Source organism: Chiloscyllium plagiosum, unplaced genomic scaffold, assembly GCF_037043375.1.
Source record: "Chiloscyllium plagiosum isolate Xiang-an unplaced genomic scaffold, Cpla_swu_hap1 HiC_scaffold_46, whole genome shotgun sequence".
In the NCBI taxonomy this organism is placed as follows: Eukaryota; Metazoa; Chordata; class Chondrichthyes; order Orectolobiformes; family Hemiscylliidae; genus Chiloscyllium; species Chiloscyllium plagiosum.
In genome coordinates this window covers 51,640,307-51,657,244 of record NW_028270184.1, presented here as the reverse complement: position 1 = coordinate 51,657,244, position 16,938 = coordinate 51,640,307, and the positions used below count along the sequence as shown (strand labels likewise).

Below are 16,938 nucleotides of genomic sequence, written 5' to 3'. Positions count from 1 at the left end.
TCACATTCATGTCTTATTGATGAGGTATAGCGGCAGCACCGAATGAAAGAAAAGAAAGTAATTCCTATTTCCCATGTCTCACTGACGCTTGGATCATTTTCTCCAATATGCCAAAGAACTGCTGTGTTCAGTCACATGGGATCCCAAGGTGGAATCTCCGAGAAAAACTGATTTCCCCCTGAGTTGATTGCTGATGTCCTCAAGGGTAATATGTACAGTAATCCTGGGCTCCGAGGAGGGGATGGTGTGAGTTTCTCACTTGAACTGAGAGTGACAGATTTTATAAACTTTTATTACAGGATATTACAGGGGGACATTCAGATGGTAATCTCAGCAAATGTTCTGCCAAACTCTGAATTACTCAGTACATCAGGACCTGGATATTCGCATTGTGAGTATTGCGTTCTAGATCAATCCCATTTGCTGCTTAAAAATTCTCCTTTGAATCATCATATTCTCTCGAAAGGTCTCCCCAAACCGTCATGTGTCATGTAATCCTTTTATAATGATGTGATGAGTGTAAGGTTTATTATTTGAATGTGTAATTTTTGTATAAGGATGCCTCAGAGAGGGAGCAGAATATTCTTAAAGGGGAGAATAACCATTTTGAGGGGAGGCTGTTGTTTATTGGTATCAATGACATAGGAATAGAAGAGTTCACATTGTTGGATCATTCGAATCTCTTGTGGGGTAGAATTGACCTCCATCAGAAGGATGGATTGTACCTGCACTGAAAGGGAAGAGTTGCTAGTGCTATTCAGGAGGCATTAAACCAGTGAAGGAATGGAGGTAAACTCAAAGAGAGAGTGAGGAAAGAGCCAAGTCTGAGGCAGGTACAGTACACACGTCAAACAGTCAAGGCAGGCAAGGGCAAGGCACAGAATGAGGTAGGACTGAGCAGTTACACTGCATTTATTTCAATGCAGGAGGCCCGATAGGTCGGGCAGAGGAGCTCAGGGTATGGTTTTGAACATGGCACTGGGATATTAAAGCAATTACAGAGGTATGACTTAGGAATGGTTAGGACCAGCAGCTTAATGTTCCAAGGTATAGATGCTATAGCAAGGATAGAAAGGGGGCAACAGAGCAGGGGGGTGAGGTGGTTTTGATGAGGGATAACATTATGGCTGGGCTTCAGGAGGATATTCCTGGAAGTACATCCAGGCAAGTTGTACAGGTGGAACTGAGAAATAAATAGTCAGCCGGTAATTGAGAAGCAAATTTACTAACAGATCACTTATCTGTAAGAATAGTATGATTGTATACAAGACTTGACCTTTTTTAATTCATTCACAGGATGAGGGTGTCACTGGCTGGGCCTCAAGGGCAGTTAAGATTCAACCACGTTGCTGTGGGTCTGGAGTCACATGTAGGTCAGACCAGGTAAGGATGGCAGATTCCTTCCCTGAAGGATATTAGTGAATCTCATGGTTTTTTTTTGCAACAATCAACAATGTTTTCATGGGGTTTATCGATTCTTACTTCCAAATTTTTATTGAATTCACATTCCACTGTCTGCTGTGACGGGATCCAAACTCTAGGCCCCAGAACGTTATCTGGGTGTCTGGATTATCCATCTAGCGATAGTATCACTAGACCATTGGGCAGGGTGAGTGACTGAGGTATCAGTGGGGCAGCACATCAGCACCAAATATCCCATGGTCTCTGTGGAACATAGAAAGAGCTGGGGAGGGAAATATATCCCTGATGGTGGGGTCTGACTGTAGTAGCGGAAATTGCAGAGGTTAATGCGCTGTATCTGGAGATTCGTGGGGTGGCAGGTGAGGACCGGTGGATTATATTCTTATTGTGGTTGCAGGGGTGGGGGGAAGGTGGAGGTACGGGAAGTGGAGGATATGCATTGGAGGGCATTGTTGATCACGTGGGAGGGAAATGCAGTCCTTGTAATAGGAATCCTTTCTGGGATGTCCTGGAGTGGAATTGCTTCTCCTGGGAGCAGATATGGCAGAGGCGGAGGAATTGGGAGTACAGGATCACGTTTTACAGGAATATACTCAAGGAAAATCAGATGAGCAAAAAGGGAACATGAAATATCTCTAGGAAATGGTTTAAGTAGAATCCAAAACGATTCTACAAATATATCAAGGATAAAAGAAAAAACAGACAAAGAATACAACTTCTTAATGATCAAGAAGGCCATCTATGGAACAACAGGAGGTGGGAGAGATACTATGCTACTCTTTTCTGGAGAGTTTGGAGAACTTGATAGTTAACAACAGTGATAACTTGAAAAGTGTCCATGTTACAGAGGAGGTGGTACTGGATGTCTTAAATGGCATCAAGGTGGATAAATCCCTGGGTCCTGATCAGGTGTATCCCAGAAATTTGTGGAAAGCTAGGAAAGCAGTGCCCCTCCCTATATCATCGTTTGTGACAGGTGAGGTGCTGAAAGACAGGTGTTGTTATTTTAAAAAGGTGGTAAGGAAAGGCCAGGGAACAAGAGAACAGGCAGCCTGAAGTCAGTGGCAGGCAAGTTGTTGGAAGGGATTCTGAGGGATAGGATTTACATGTATTTGGAAAGACCAGGAAAGATTAAGGATAGTCAACATGACTTTGTGTGAGTAATTCTCTCTTTCTAACTTGATTGAGTTTTTTTGAAGATGTGACAAAGATGATTGATGAAGGCAGACTTTGGACGTTGTCGAGATGGACACTGAACGATGTTCCACAAAGCAGACTGGTTAGCAAGGTTAGATAACATGGAATGTTGGGAGAACTAGCCATTTGGATACAAAACTGGCTTGAAGGTAGGAGGCAGAGGGTGGTGATGGAGGGTTGCTTTGCGGACTGGAGGCGTGTGAGCAGCAGTGTGCTGCAGGAATGGATATTCGGTCCTCAAATAAATGACTTGGATGTGAATATATGACATATAGTCAGTGGGTTTACAGAAGACACCAAAATTGGAGGTGTAGTGGACAGCGAAGAAGGTTAGTTCAAAATACAACAGGATCTTGATCAGATGGGCCATTGGAGCAAAGAATGGCAGACGGAGTTCAATTTCGACAAATGCGAGGTGCTGCATTTTGGAAAGGCAAATCAGGGCAGGACTTATACACTTAATGGTAAAGTCCTTCGGAGTGTTGCTGAACAAAGAGACCATGGAGTTCAGATTCATTGTTAGATGGAAGTAGAATCGCAGATCGGCAGACTAGTGAAGGTGGTGTTTGGTATGCTTATATTTATTGGTCGATGCATTGAATACAGAAGCTGGGACATCATATTGTGGCTGGACAGGACATTGATTAAGCCATTTCAGGAATTCTGTTTTAAGTTCAAAATCCCCTGTCCTGGGAAGGATGTTCTGAATCTTGAAAGAGTTCAGACAAGATTGACAAAGACTTTGCCAGGGTTGGAGGATTTGGGCTACAGGGAGAGGCTGGGGGTAATTTCCCTGGAGAGTCAAAGACTGAGAGGTGACTTCATGTAGATTTGTAAAATCATGAGGGGCATGGATAAGGTGAACAGCCAGGGTCTTCCTCCCTAGGTTAGGTGGTTCCAAAACAAGATCACATGGGCTTAAGTCAAGAGAGCAAAGATTTAAAAGGGATCTGAGGAGCAAAGTTTTCAAGCTGTGTGTGGTGTGTGTATTGGATGAGCTGCCAGATGAAGTAGTGGAGGCTGATACAATTACAACATTTGAAAGGTATCTGATTGGGTACATGAATAGGAAGGGTTTCGAGGGATACGAATCAATAGCTGGGAATAGGATTCCATTAGTTTAGGATTCCTAGTTGGCATGGACAAATTGGACCAAAGGTCTGTTTCTGTGCTTTACATCTCTATGACACGAATAAATGAAAATAAGATGTGTTCCTCTTTTGTTGAGAGCTAGCAGAAGCACAGATAATTGTATTTGGAGCTGAGAAGGTTAAGCAGTGAGTTTGACCAGCTATTTTGGTCTAGGATATTTAATTTGCAGAGAGAAGGGAATTGTTAACAATGTCACAATTTTAGTAACTATTTTCAGGTATTTGGCAAATAATATGTGAACATTATTTTATTCAGTAAGGTCTGAGCATCTGGAACAGTCTGATTGGCAGCTGGACACAGACTCAGCAGTTATTCATAAACAGATTTGGAATTTTACTTTTTAGGGGAAGATTTGGGGACTATGGGCAAATGGGAAGGGAATTGGGACAAATGTGCAGCATCTCCAGAGGGAGAGAGTACAGTCCCAACGGGCTGAATAGCCCCCAGCCCCTGTGCTCTGTGATACTGCACCATTCACTGTGAACGATGAACCTCATCCCATGGCAGATAGAGGGAGGATCCCACCACTCACCTCACAATGGGCCCTGATGATTGATGTCAGTGCAGGCCAATAGGAGGCAGAGGGCAGTACTAGAGGACCAGGTCGTACCAGTTCGTCTTCCAACCAGTCTGAGTGAATGAGGGCATCCTCAAGGCTGGAACTAAAGAAAGGCACATATCGCAGAGATTTGAGAAACTGGAGGACATGAGATAGGGAGCGTTCTGTGGCTGGAGAGGAATTATATAAATAAGGAAGAGTTGTGAGGCTGGATGAAGTGACAGTGATCGGGAGAGTTGAGGATGGAGGAATTTAGAGTTAGTGAGGATTAGAGTCATAATGTTATACAGCAAGGAAACAGGCCCTGTGGTCCAACCAGTCCATGCCAACCATAATTCCAAACTGAACTAATTGTACCTGCTTCCGCTTGGTCCACATCCATCCAAATATTTCCTATTTATGTGCTAATCTGAATGTATTTTAAATATTGTAATTGTATTCACAGCTACCACTTCCTCTGGAAATTCATTCCACACGTATATTTATTTTTAAAAACCCTAATGTCTTTTCTCAAACCTTTCTCATTTCTTCTCAAAATGAATGCACCCGAGTTTTGAATCCCCCTCTCCCCCGGCTATTCACCTTATCTACACTCTTTTTTTCTGATTTTATAAACCTCTAATAAGGTCACCCCTCAACCTCGTGCACTGCAGTGGAAAAAATTCCCAGCCTATCCAGCCTCTCCTGAGAACACAATCCCTCCATTCATGGCAACATGCTGGTAAATCTCTTCTGAACCTGCTCCATTTTAATAATATTCTTCCTGTAACAGCACAACCAGAACAGAGTATTCCAGAAGAGGCCTCTCCAACATCCTGTACATTCTCAACATAACGTCCCAACTCCTGTACTCAAAGGTCTGAACAATGACGGTAAGTGTGCTTAGCACATTCTTAACCACCCTGTCTACATGTAACACAAACTTCCAAGACGTGAAGCCCTCGGTTTCTTCCTTCCCATATCACTACTCAAGGTCCTACTTTTATTGAGTGTAAGTCCTACCCTGACTTGTTTTATCAAGATGTAATATTTTGCATTTATTCCAATCCAAAAAATTTTCAAGTATAAAGGCAGTAGGAGTATAATTAAGAGGGAAATCAGGAGGCAAAAAGGGTCCGTGAGATAGCTTTGGCGAATAGGGTTAAGGATAATCCAAAGGGCTTTTATAAATACATTAAGAACAAAAGGCTAACTAGGAGAAAATAGAGATCAGCAAGGCAGTCTTTGTGTGGGGCTTCAGGCGATGGGCGAGATAGGGAAACAAGTACTTTGCATCAGTGTTTACTGTGAAGAAGTACATGGGCGATATAGAATGTGGGTAAATAAATGGTGACATCTTGAAAAATGTCCATATTACAGAGGAGGAGATGCTGGATGAGTGGCTAAGGAGCTGGTGCAGGAGAAAATGATTCACATTTTTGGATCATTGTGATCTTCTCTGGAGTAGAGTTGACCTGCATAAGAAGGATGTATTGTACCTGATTTGGAAGGTGTCTAATATCTGGGCAGGGAGATTTGTTAATGCTACTCAGGAGGCATTAAACCAGTGAGGGAGTGGGTGTGATTGCAAATAGATAGTGAGAAAAGAGGTATGTCTGAGGCTGGTACAGTTCTGAGGTCAAATCGTCAAGGCAGGCAAGGGCAAAGCAGAGAATGAGGTCAGACTGAGCAGTTACACTGCATTTATTTCAATGCAAGAGGCCTGACAGGGAAGGCAGATGGGCTTAGGGTATGGTTTTGAACATGGCACTGGGATATTATGGGTATTACAGAAACGTGGCTCAGGGATGGATAGGACTGGCAGCTTAATGTTTCAGAGTATAGATGCTATAGGAAGAATAGAAACGGGGCCAAGAGAGGAGGGGGAGTAGCATTTTTGATTAGGGATAGCATTATGTTTGTGCTGAGGGAGGATATTCATGGGAGTACGCCCAGTGAAGTTATTTGGGTGGAACTGGGAAATAAGAAAGGGATGATCACCTTATTGGGGTTGTCAGCGTGGATTTCATCTGGGTTCTCTGGTTTCCTCCGACAGTGCAAAGATGTGCAGGGTAGATTGGATTATCCAGGCTGAATTTCCCGTAGTGTTCGGGGATGTGTAGGTTGGGTGGCCCTGGAAAATGCAACGTTACAGGGGGAGATTAGGAGGCTCTGAGCGTCAGTGTCGATGTGATGGGTCGAATGGTCTCATTCCACACTGTTGGGATTCTGGGATTCTCTGATTCTACTAGTTTTAAAATAGTTACAGAAAATAATAGACCAGATTGTCCAATTTAGAAACTTAACTTTTCAAAGGTCAATTTTGATGGCACAAGGCAAAAACTTTCATCTGACCCCTCAGACCTGCTCTGCCATTCAATAAGATCAGGGCTGATCTTTTCATGGCCCCAGCTCCACATTCCTGCTCTCTCACCATAACCCTTAATTTCTTTCCTGTTCACAAATCTACCTTTTGTCTTAAAGGCAAATAAAGTTGATAGCTCAACTGCTTCACTCAGCAGGGAATTCCACAGATTCACAACCCTTTAGCTGAAGAAGTTACTCCTGAACTCAGTCCTAAATCTGCTCCACCTTATTTTGACGCTATGTTCTCTAGTTTCACCCACCCCTGGTGAACATAAACTCCCTGCTTCTATCTTACTTACTCCCTTCATAATTTTGTTTTTTTATCCCATCCAACCTCCCATTCTTCTAAATTACAATGAGTATAGAACCAGTTTTCTCAATCTCTCCACATACACTAACCCTCTCAACTCCAGGCCCAAACTAGTGACCCTCCTCTGCACCCCCTCCAGTGCTAGTACATCCTTGCTGAAGTAAGGAGATCAAACCTGTACCCAGTACTCCAGGTGTGGCCTGTACAGCTGCAGCATAACCATCCCTCTAGCAAGGAAGCACAATATTCCGTTCACTGCCTTAATTACCTGCTGCACCTGCAAACCAACTTCCTGTGATTCATGCAGAAGGACACCCAGCTCCCTCTGCACAGCAGCATACTGCGAGTTTTCACCATTTCGTCATCCAGTTTGCTGTTAGTCTGACCAAAATGGATGACCTCACATTTCCCAACATTGTCCTCCATCTGCCAGATCCTTACCCACTCACTCAACCTATCTGTATCCCTGTGCAGACTGACAGTGGCCTCTGCACACATTGTTCTACCTCATCTTTGTATCAAATCTGAACTCTGACACCGTACACTTGGTCCTCAACTCCAAAACATTTGTGTAAATTGTAAACGGTTATAGTGCCAACACTAATCCAAACACCCATTTATCCCAATTCTTTACTTTTTGTTGGTTAACCCATCCTGTATCTATGCTAATACATTACCCATAATGCCATGCAGCCTTTATCTTATACAGCAGCCTTTCATGTGGCAACTTGTTGATTACTTTCTGGAAATCCAGATACACCACATCCACCGGGTCCCCCTTGTCCAACACATTTGTGATATCCTCAAATAGTTCAAGTAAATGCGTTAAACATGAGCTGCCTTTCATGAATCCATGCTGTGTCTGCTCAGTGGGACAGTTTCTGCCCAGATAACTCGCTACTACTTCCTTGAGAGGTTCAAGCATTTTCCCCACTACAGAAGTTTAAAATAGTGGCATCACATTTGCAGCTTTCCAATCTGTTAGATATGTCCCAGAGTCCAGCAAATTTTCGCGAATTATCATGAACACATTTGCTATTTTCCCGGCCATCTCTTTTAGCCCCTGGGATGCATTCCATCACGGTCAGGCACCCTTTTTACCTTTAGGCTGTTACCTTTCCCAACACTTCCTCTTTACTGAGAATGATTGATTCTCTGTCCATATCTGCCATTGCCTCCATAGGCCTGTAAAAATGAGACAATGAGAGTATGTTCCTGTTAAGGGCAAGGCTGGGAGGTGTAGAGAATTCTGCCTGTCGAGAGAAATTGAGGCTCTGGTCAAGAAAATGAAGGAGGGATATGGCAGGTACAGACAGCTGGGTTTGAGTGGATACCTGGAGGAGTATAGAGACAGTAGGAGAATACTTGAGGTAAACCAGGAGGGCAAAAAGGGGACAAGCGATGGCTTTGGGAAATAGGTTTAAGGAGAATCCAAAGAGATTCTAGAAATACACTTAGGACAAAGAGTGACCAGGCAGAGAATAGGGACCCTCAAAGATCAACAAGACTGACTATAGAACCGCAGGAGGTTGGAAAGATTCTATATGAATATTATACATTGGTTTTTACTGAAAAACGATATGGAAGCTAGAGAATTTGCACAAATAAATAATGATAACTTGGCAAGTGTCCATGTTACAGAGGAGGATACCCTGAATGTCTTAAAATGGATAAAGGTGGATAAATCCCTGGGACCTGATCGGATGTATCCCAGAAATTTGTGGGAAGCTAGGGAAGTGATTTTTGGGCCCCTCCCTGAGATATTTGTGTCATCAATAACAACAGGTGAGGTACTGGAAGATGTGTGCCATTATTTGAGAAAGGTGGTAAGGAAAAGCCAGGGAACTATAGACCGGTGAGCCTGAAGACAGTGGCAGGCAAGTTGTTGGAAGGGATTCTAAGGGACAGGATTTTCATGTAATTGGAAAGGCAAATAATTGGGGAGAATCAGCATGGCTTTGTGCATGGACATCGTTAACTTGGACTTCAGGAAGACACAATGTTCCACATAACAACAGACTGGTTAGCAAGTTCAACATCATAGAATACGGGGAGAACTAGCTATTTGGATAAAAAAATTGGCTGAAAGGTCATTCATCACAGAGATATACAGCACAGAAACAGACCCTTCGGTCCAACCCATCCATGCCAACCAGATATTCCAGCCCAATCTAGTCCCACCTGCCAGCACCTGGCCCATATCCCTCCAAATCTTTCCTATTCAAATACCTATGAATGTTGTAATTGTACTCACCTCCACCACTTCCTCTGGCCACTCATTCCACACACGTACCACCCTCTGTGCGTAAACGTTGCCCCTCAGGTCTCTTTTATATCTTTCCCCTCCCACCCTAAACCTCTGCCCTCTAGTTCTGGAAGCCCCCACTCCAGGGGGGAGACTTTGTCGATTTTTCTTATTTATCCTGTCCATGCCGCTCAAGATTTTATGTACCTCTGTGAGGTCACTCCTCAGCCTCCGACACGCCAGGGAAAACAGCCCCAGCCTAGTCAACCTCCCCCTATCGTGATTTCGACCAGGAGCAGATTTGTATCCAGGATATTTAGTTGACAGAGAGGGAAAGTAGAAAGTTTGTCACAATGTTTAGTAACTACATTCATGTAACTGGCAAATAATGCAAGGTAAAAATGAGAAGATTATTTTACTGAGTCAGTTCTGAGCATCTGGAACAGTTTGAACAACAGCTGAATGCAGATTCAACAGGTACTGTCAAAACAAATTTGGAATTCAACTTTTTAAGGAAAGATTTGGAGGGCTATGGACAGATGGGAGGGGAGTTGAGACAGATTTGCAGCATCTGCAGAGGGAAAGAGTACAGCCCAAATGGGCTGAATAGCCCCCTATGCTCTGTGATAATGCCCCATTCACTGTGAATGATGAAGCTCATCCCACTGCAGAGCCATCGAGCCGTAGAGATGTACTGCACAGAAACAGACCCTTCGGTCAAACTCGTCCATGCAGATGTCTTAACCTAATCAAGTCCTATTTGCCAGCACTTGGCATATATCCCTCTATACCCTTCCTATTCATATACCCATTCAGATGTGTTTCAGATGGTGTAATTTTACCAGGCTCCACCACTTGTCCTGACCGAAAATTCCATGCATGTAGCAACCTCTGATTGACAGAAGTTGACCCTTAGGTCCCTTTTAAATATTTTCCCTGTCAACTTAAACCTATGCCCTCTCGTTCTGGACCTGTCTATTTATCCCATTCATGCCCCTCATGGTTTTATAAAACTCAATGAGGTCACCCTTCAGCCTCCAACACTTATGGGAGGATCCCACCAACATGACACAATGGGGCCCAGGTGATTGACAGCAGCTGCAGACCAGTAGGAGAGTTGGCGTGATCCTCCAGCCAATAGAAGTGAATGAGGGGTGTGGCCAGCAGGCCAACACGTGCAGGCGCAGTGTCACTGTGAGGGGGGACTCAGTGAGCGTGATGGGAGTAGCATAGACTGGGAGAAAAATGTATTTTGTGGGTACTGGGGCGGTTTATAAACACACGGTGAAGGCTGCTTGACATGAATTAGAAGCTCCCGCTAAATAAAAACCAGAAAAAACTGTGAATGATGGAAATGATAAACAACAACCAGAAAGTGCTGGAAAAGCTCAGCAGGTCTGGCAGCATCTGTGAAGACAAGTCAGAGTTAACATTTCTGATCCTATGAACCTTCCTCAGAACTGATGTGACTGAGGAAAAAATGTTGGTTTATATGCAGAAGGTATAGGTTAAAGAGTAAATGATTGGGAATAGAGCCCAAAGAGAGAGAGAGGAGAAATTGGACAAAGGAGTGTATATCGATCTGGCTGGGGGAAGGTGAATAGCTGTTTATGGGGACTGTTAGTGGCTAATCACAGATAGTTTGTAATAGCAGGCTATATAATAACAAGGCCTGGTATGTGGGGTAGGGGGCTAGGACGCTAGGACGTGGGAGAGTTCAGGATCTAAAATTATTGAATTTGATATTGAGGCCAAAGGGCTGAAGGGTCCCCGAGTGGGTGATGAGGTTTTGTTCTTCCAGCTTCGTTTACATGTGGCACTGGAAACGCACAGCAGGTCAGGCAGCATCCAAGTAGCTGGAGAATCGATGTTTTAGGTATATGCCCTTCATCAGGAATGTGCGGTGTGGGAAAGAGTGCTGAGAGATAAATAGGAGGGGGTGTGTAGGGCTGGGGGGGGGGAAGGGAGCTAGGAAGGCAATAGGTAGATGCAGATGGGAGGTAATGGTGAGAGGTTGGAGTGGATAATGGGGAAGGAAGATGGGCAGGTGTGTCATTTCAAGAGGTCAGTGCCGAGTTCGAGGGTTGGAGCTAGGATAAGGTGGGGTGAGGGGAGATGAGGAAACATTGATGCTGTGTGGTTGTAGGGTCCCAAGGCGGACGATGAGGTGTTATTCTTCCAGGCTTCGGATGGCTCGATTTGGCGATGGAGGCAGCCCAGAATCTGCATGTCCTTGGCAGAGTGGGAGGGGCCGTTGAAGTTGTCGGCCACAGGGCAGTGGGGTTGGTTGGTACATGTGTCCCTGAAATATTCCGCAAGTTGGCGTCCTGTCTCCCCACTGTAGAGGAGACCAGGTCGAGAGCAAAGGACTCAATAGGTGAGATGTTTGAATTTAAGAACTATCTCTGCTGAATGTGGAAGGATCCTTTGGTGTCTCGGATGGAGGTGAGGGGAAGGTGTGGGCACAGGTTTTCCACCTCTTGCAATGGCGAGCGAAGGTGCTGGGAGTAGAGGATGGGTTGGCGGGGAGGGTGGATCTAACAAGGAAGTCACAGAGAGAATGGTCTCTGAGGAATGCTGAAAGGACTGGGGAGGGAAATATATCTCTGAGGGGGTCTGATTGTAGATGGTGGAAATGGTGGAGGATGATATGTTGTACCTGGGTGGAATGTGAGGACTTGGCGGATTCTATCCTTGTTGCAGTTGAAGGAGTTGGGTTCAAGGGCGGAGGTGTGGGAAGTAGAGGAGATACGGTGGAGGGTATTGTTGACCACATGGGAGGGGAAATTGCTGTAATTGAAATACGGAGCCATTTGGTATGTTCTGGAGTGTTCTGCCAGTTTGTATCAAGCTTCACTGGAACATTGCAGTATGAGACAGGGATGTTGGCCAGGGAACAGGCTCGTGTGTTGAAGTGGCAGGCAACTGGAAGCTCAGGGTCTTTTTTTGCGGCAGAACGTACATCAGCCACCATTTCCATCACATCCACTGAGATGCTGCCAGACACCGGTTCCTGTTCCCTCCATTAACAGCTATGCACTCTCCCAGCCAGATCGCTATCCAGTCCTTTTTCTTTCCAAAATGTTCCTTCGGGCTCTGTCCCCACCTATTATTCACTCTTTAACCCCTATCTCCTTTGCCATTGCACTGGGATCTAAATTGCCCATAGTTTTCAGAGAGGTGTAGGTTAGGTGCAAGATAAATATTTGTCTTTACTATTCATCCTGCACTGACTGTGAGTTTTGTTGTGTGAATTCATTTTATGGGATATTAATTGAGACTGGGATCTCAAAAACTGGTTTTTACAGTCAGCAGAGACATCAGGACCTGAATATAATTGGCATTTAACTGTGGAAACAGAAGGGTTTGTCTGTTCTGTCTGTGAGAAAACATCTTCAATACTTTTGTCAAGCAAAAATCAGAGATGGACAAATTTGTGGCTGGATCACCCTTTGGGTGTGTGCTCTGTTCTGGGCCCTGCAGCTGAGGAAGAAGATATTGCCCTGAGAGGGAGCACAGATTTATCCAAATTGCACCTCATCTCTTTGCAGGAACTGTCAGATTTAGTCCCCAATCACCCACTTCGTAATGTTAACCTGTAAACTCCTTATTTTCAGTTCTCTGCAAACTACCCATTAAAATTCCTTATGGACTAAAATTCCAGCATCTTTTCAGGTGGAATGTTCCAGATTCTGACAACTGAAAATGACAGGGCTGCACTGAGAGTGTTGCTTGGCTCAGTGAGTGTGTTTTGGAGTTGGGTGAAAACAATGAGGTGAGACAGGGAGAAGGTGAAGCTGAAACTCAGGTTTAGTTCAGGCCATTCAGAAATTCACATGGCCCCAATGGGAATAGCCAATTTTTATGAGATACCTGCTGAATACTTTGTAACAGATTTTAAAGTACAACATGTCAGCTTAAGTAAAGGTCGGGGCTTTAGATTATAATGGACATGCTTATGTGCAGGAATATGTGCAGGAAGTGTGCCCATCTGCAGTTACTGGGAAACTGCTTTTCAGATCTGAAGCTGTGAGTGGACTCACTGTAGCTCATCTGCAATACTGAGGATGTTATGGACAGCACGTTCAGTGAGTTAGGAAAGGGAATGGATGACTATCAGATCAAGTAAAAGGCTCAGGAAGGAAATGCAGGAGTTCCCAGTGATCATCCCGTTATCAAACAGATACTGTATCCCGCTTCGGATTCTGCAAAGAACAGGAGGAAAGAGAGTGACGGGGATTCAATAGTCAGGGGTACAGACAGGCACTTCTGTGGCCACAGACATGAATCCAGGATAGTATGTTACCTCCCTGGTGCCAGGATCCGCGATAGCATGGATAGGTTATTGGACATTGTGGAGCTGGAGGGTAAACAGCCAGTGGTGGTGGAATCCTCTCACTATGCAGACCGTGTATCATTTACATTCTCCACTGCTTCTCACTCATGTCTGCTTCAAAAAGAGGGAATCAAGGAGAAACACGGAATAAAATGGGGTCAGAGTCTCTGGTATTAAACTGTTGAACACAATGCCCCCATCTTATCTATATTGGTCATCAAGCACACATGCCCGCTGCGATCATCTAATACCTTTTTGATATTAGAATAGATGATAGATGATTGGTTAATGTTTTGGGGCGGCAAATGAGCAGAGAAGTTTAGTAGGAAATTCTGGAGCTCAGGGTGCAGGAATCTGAGTTCAAAATGGGCTATCCTCAAGGCTGGAATTACAGAAAGGCACTTAGCAGAGAGATTTGTGGGGATCGAGATTACAGAGATAGGGAGGATTGTGTGATTGGAGGATGTTACAGAGATGCTTATGATAGCAGAGATAAGGAAGAGTTCTGAAGCTTCATGAGATGACAGTGATAGGGAGAATTGTGAACACGAAGACACCGAGAGTTAGAGTTTCAAAGTTATATATCATGGAAATGGACCCTGTGGTCTAACCAATCCATGTCGACTATAATTCCACCTAAACTAATCATACCTGCCTCTGCTTGGCCTATATCCCTCCAAATATTTCCTATTTATGTACTTATCCAAATATATTTTAAGTATTGTAATTGTATTCACAGCTACCACTTCCTCTGGAAGTTCAACCCATAAGTGCAAAGATAGAAAAACTCATGTCTTTTTAAAATCTTTGTCATCTCTTCTCAAACTGTATGCACCGGTGTCTTGAATCCCACTACCATGCAGCCATTCATCTTATCTACACACTCCATGATTTTATAAACCTCTAATAAGGTCACCCCTCAACCTCCTGCTCTTCAGTGACAGACATCCCAGCCTATCCATCCTCTCCTTCTAAAACAATCCCTCCATTCATGGCAACATCCTGGGAAACATCTTCTGAACCTTCTCCAATTTAATAACATCCTTCCTCCAACAGGGGGACAAGAACTGATCACAGTGAAGAGGCCTCATCAACATCATGTATAACCTCATGACAGTGTCCAAACTCCTTTCCCTAAAGGTCTGAGCAATGAAGGTAAGCGTGCTAAACACCCACTTAACCACCCTGTCTACATGTGACACAAACTGCAAAGACCTGAACCCCTCAGTCTCTTTGTTCCACATCACTACTCAAGGCCTTATTTTTAATTAGTGTAATTAATTAATGAGGCTAAAGGAGATGTTTATTTTATTAAAATATAATATCTTACATTTAATCAAATTAAATTCCATCTGCCACATTTCAGCCCATTCACCCAATTGATCAGGATCCCTCTGTGTTCGTGGATAACCTTTTGTTACTGTCTACCTTAACAGTTTTTGATGTCACCCACAAACAAACAATGCTTTGTATATTCTAATTCAAACCATCTACACACATGACAAACAAAATGGACCCAGCACCGATTCCTGGAGAACACTGCTGGTCACGGGCCTCCAGTGTGAAAAACAACCTCCACTATTACTGTCTCCTATTGTTAAGCTAATTTTGTATCCAGTTGGCAAGCTCTTGCTGAATCCCATGGGATCGAACTTTACAACTTCGTCTCCCCTGCACAACCTTTTTAAAGGCTTTACTAAAGTCCAAATAAACAATGTCTGCCACTCTGCCCTCATCGATCTTCTTGGTAACTACCTTAAAAATCTCAATCAAGTCTGTGAGACACCTCTTAGATAACCACGTTGAGTGTCCTTAATCATTCCTTAACTCTCCAAATACATGCAAATCCTATCCTTCTGAATCGCCTCCAATGGCTTACCTACCACTGAGGTCTACAGTTCCTAGGCTGCTCCTTATACCCTTCTTTAACAAAGGTACAACATTAGCCACTCTCCAGTCATCAGGCAGCTCACCTGTAGTTATCGATTACACAACTATTTCTCCATGGTGCCCACAATTACCTCTCACCCAAACTGTTCCCGTCCTATCACTTCAGTCACTTGCCCTGTCTGATCAGACAAGAAAAGGTCAGATGTTGCTTGCTTCCTGATAGGAACATTTAAATATTGATAAAGAACATTTCTTGAACTCATTTAACACATTCTTTACCAACCAAACCTTTCACACTATCGTAATCACCTACTATTATAACCTTATTGTTGTGACTGTATATCGGAGATCTCTCTGTATATTTGTTCCTTATGTTCTCCCTGATTATGCAGCGTCTGTAGTGCCATCCGACCAAGGTGATTTTTTTTAAAGGTTGAAAACACAATTTTGTTTTTAAAAAATCTTTCCTCTGCGATTTAAATATAAATCTCTTTTTGTTTATTCACTCAGATGTGGATGTTTACCCTGAGGGCAGTTGGGAGTTAACCACATTGCTGTGGGTCTGGAGTCACATGTTGGCCAGACCGGGTGAGGATGACAGTTTCCTTCCCTAAAGGGCATTAGTGAACCAGATGGGTTTTTTCCTAATACTCGATAATGGTTTCATGGTCATCATGAGCCTTTTCATTCGAGATTTTATTGATATCAGATGCCACCATCAGCCATGATGCTACCATCTAACCCTAATCCTCGGAACATTGCTCATATTACTCGTCTAGCAAGAATATCATCTGGCTATTGCCTCCCTTTTTAGCAATGTATTTTTTTTTAAAGCTCCATCATTCTACGTGTACAATTTGAGGTAAAATTACACACGCAATTTCTGAAGCTGGAGGGGGATTACAGAGACAGAGAGGGATGTGGGTCCAGTGGGGGATTGTTGTCCAAACATCACTGTGGTGTACATGGACTGCAGCATTTCAGGGAGGCCGTTCACCACCATTTCTCCAAGACAAATAAAGGTGGCCAATAAATACTGGTCTGGGCAGCAAAGGCAACCTCCAGTGAATAAAACCGAGTAGTGACCTCTCCCAGCTGACTTCTTGTGAAGATATAAACCTCTCTGGGAAGGAGAAAAGAGAAAAAAACAGTGACATTTCACAGCTGCCCTCAGAGAGACCTCGCTCTCTGAGCTGCTCACAGCCGGGATCAGCTCAGTGGGTTTCAGTCTCTTGAAACATCAATTTTAGACGGTTTTATTATATTAATAGTGAGAAAGGTGAGGGTTTCTTTTTCATGTCTTTCGGTCTGTTGTTTAAATGTTTAAAATATAAAGCGTAAGCATTAAGTTATTCTCGGGCAGTATTTTTCGAGCAGTAAGACTGTGCCTTTGTCTTGGTCTGTAGATTGTTAAGGCGGAGAGATGGCCTGTTGTAGAGTGGTGTGCTGTTCTTGTCGGATGTTGGAGTTTAGAGAGAGTT

The 16,938-nt window shown here is 43.8% G+C and overlaps 1 long non-coding RNA gene across 1 annotated transcript in view; it reads left to right on the top strand.

Annotated features, from left to right (window-relative positions):
• Positions 1–322: 322 nt before the first annotated feature.
• The window catches only part of LOC148136345 (uncharacterized), a 90,019-nt gene continuing 73,403 nt past the window's right edge, over positions 323–16,938 (top strand). The window contains exons 1-2 of the long non-coding RNA XR_015754661.1: positions 323–391; positions 1,297–1,383. This is a non-coding gene — a long non-coding RNA (uncharacterized LOC148136345). The remainder of the gene's footprint in view (positions 392–1,296; positions 1,384–16,938) is intronic.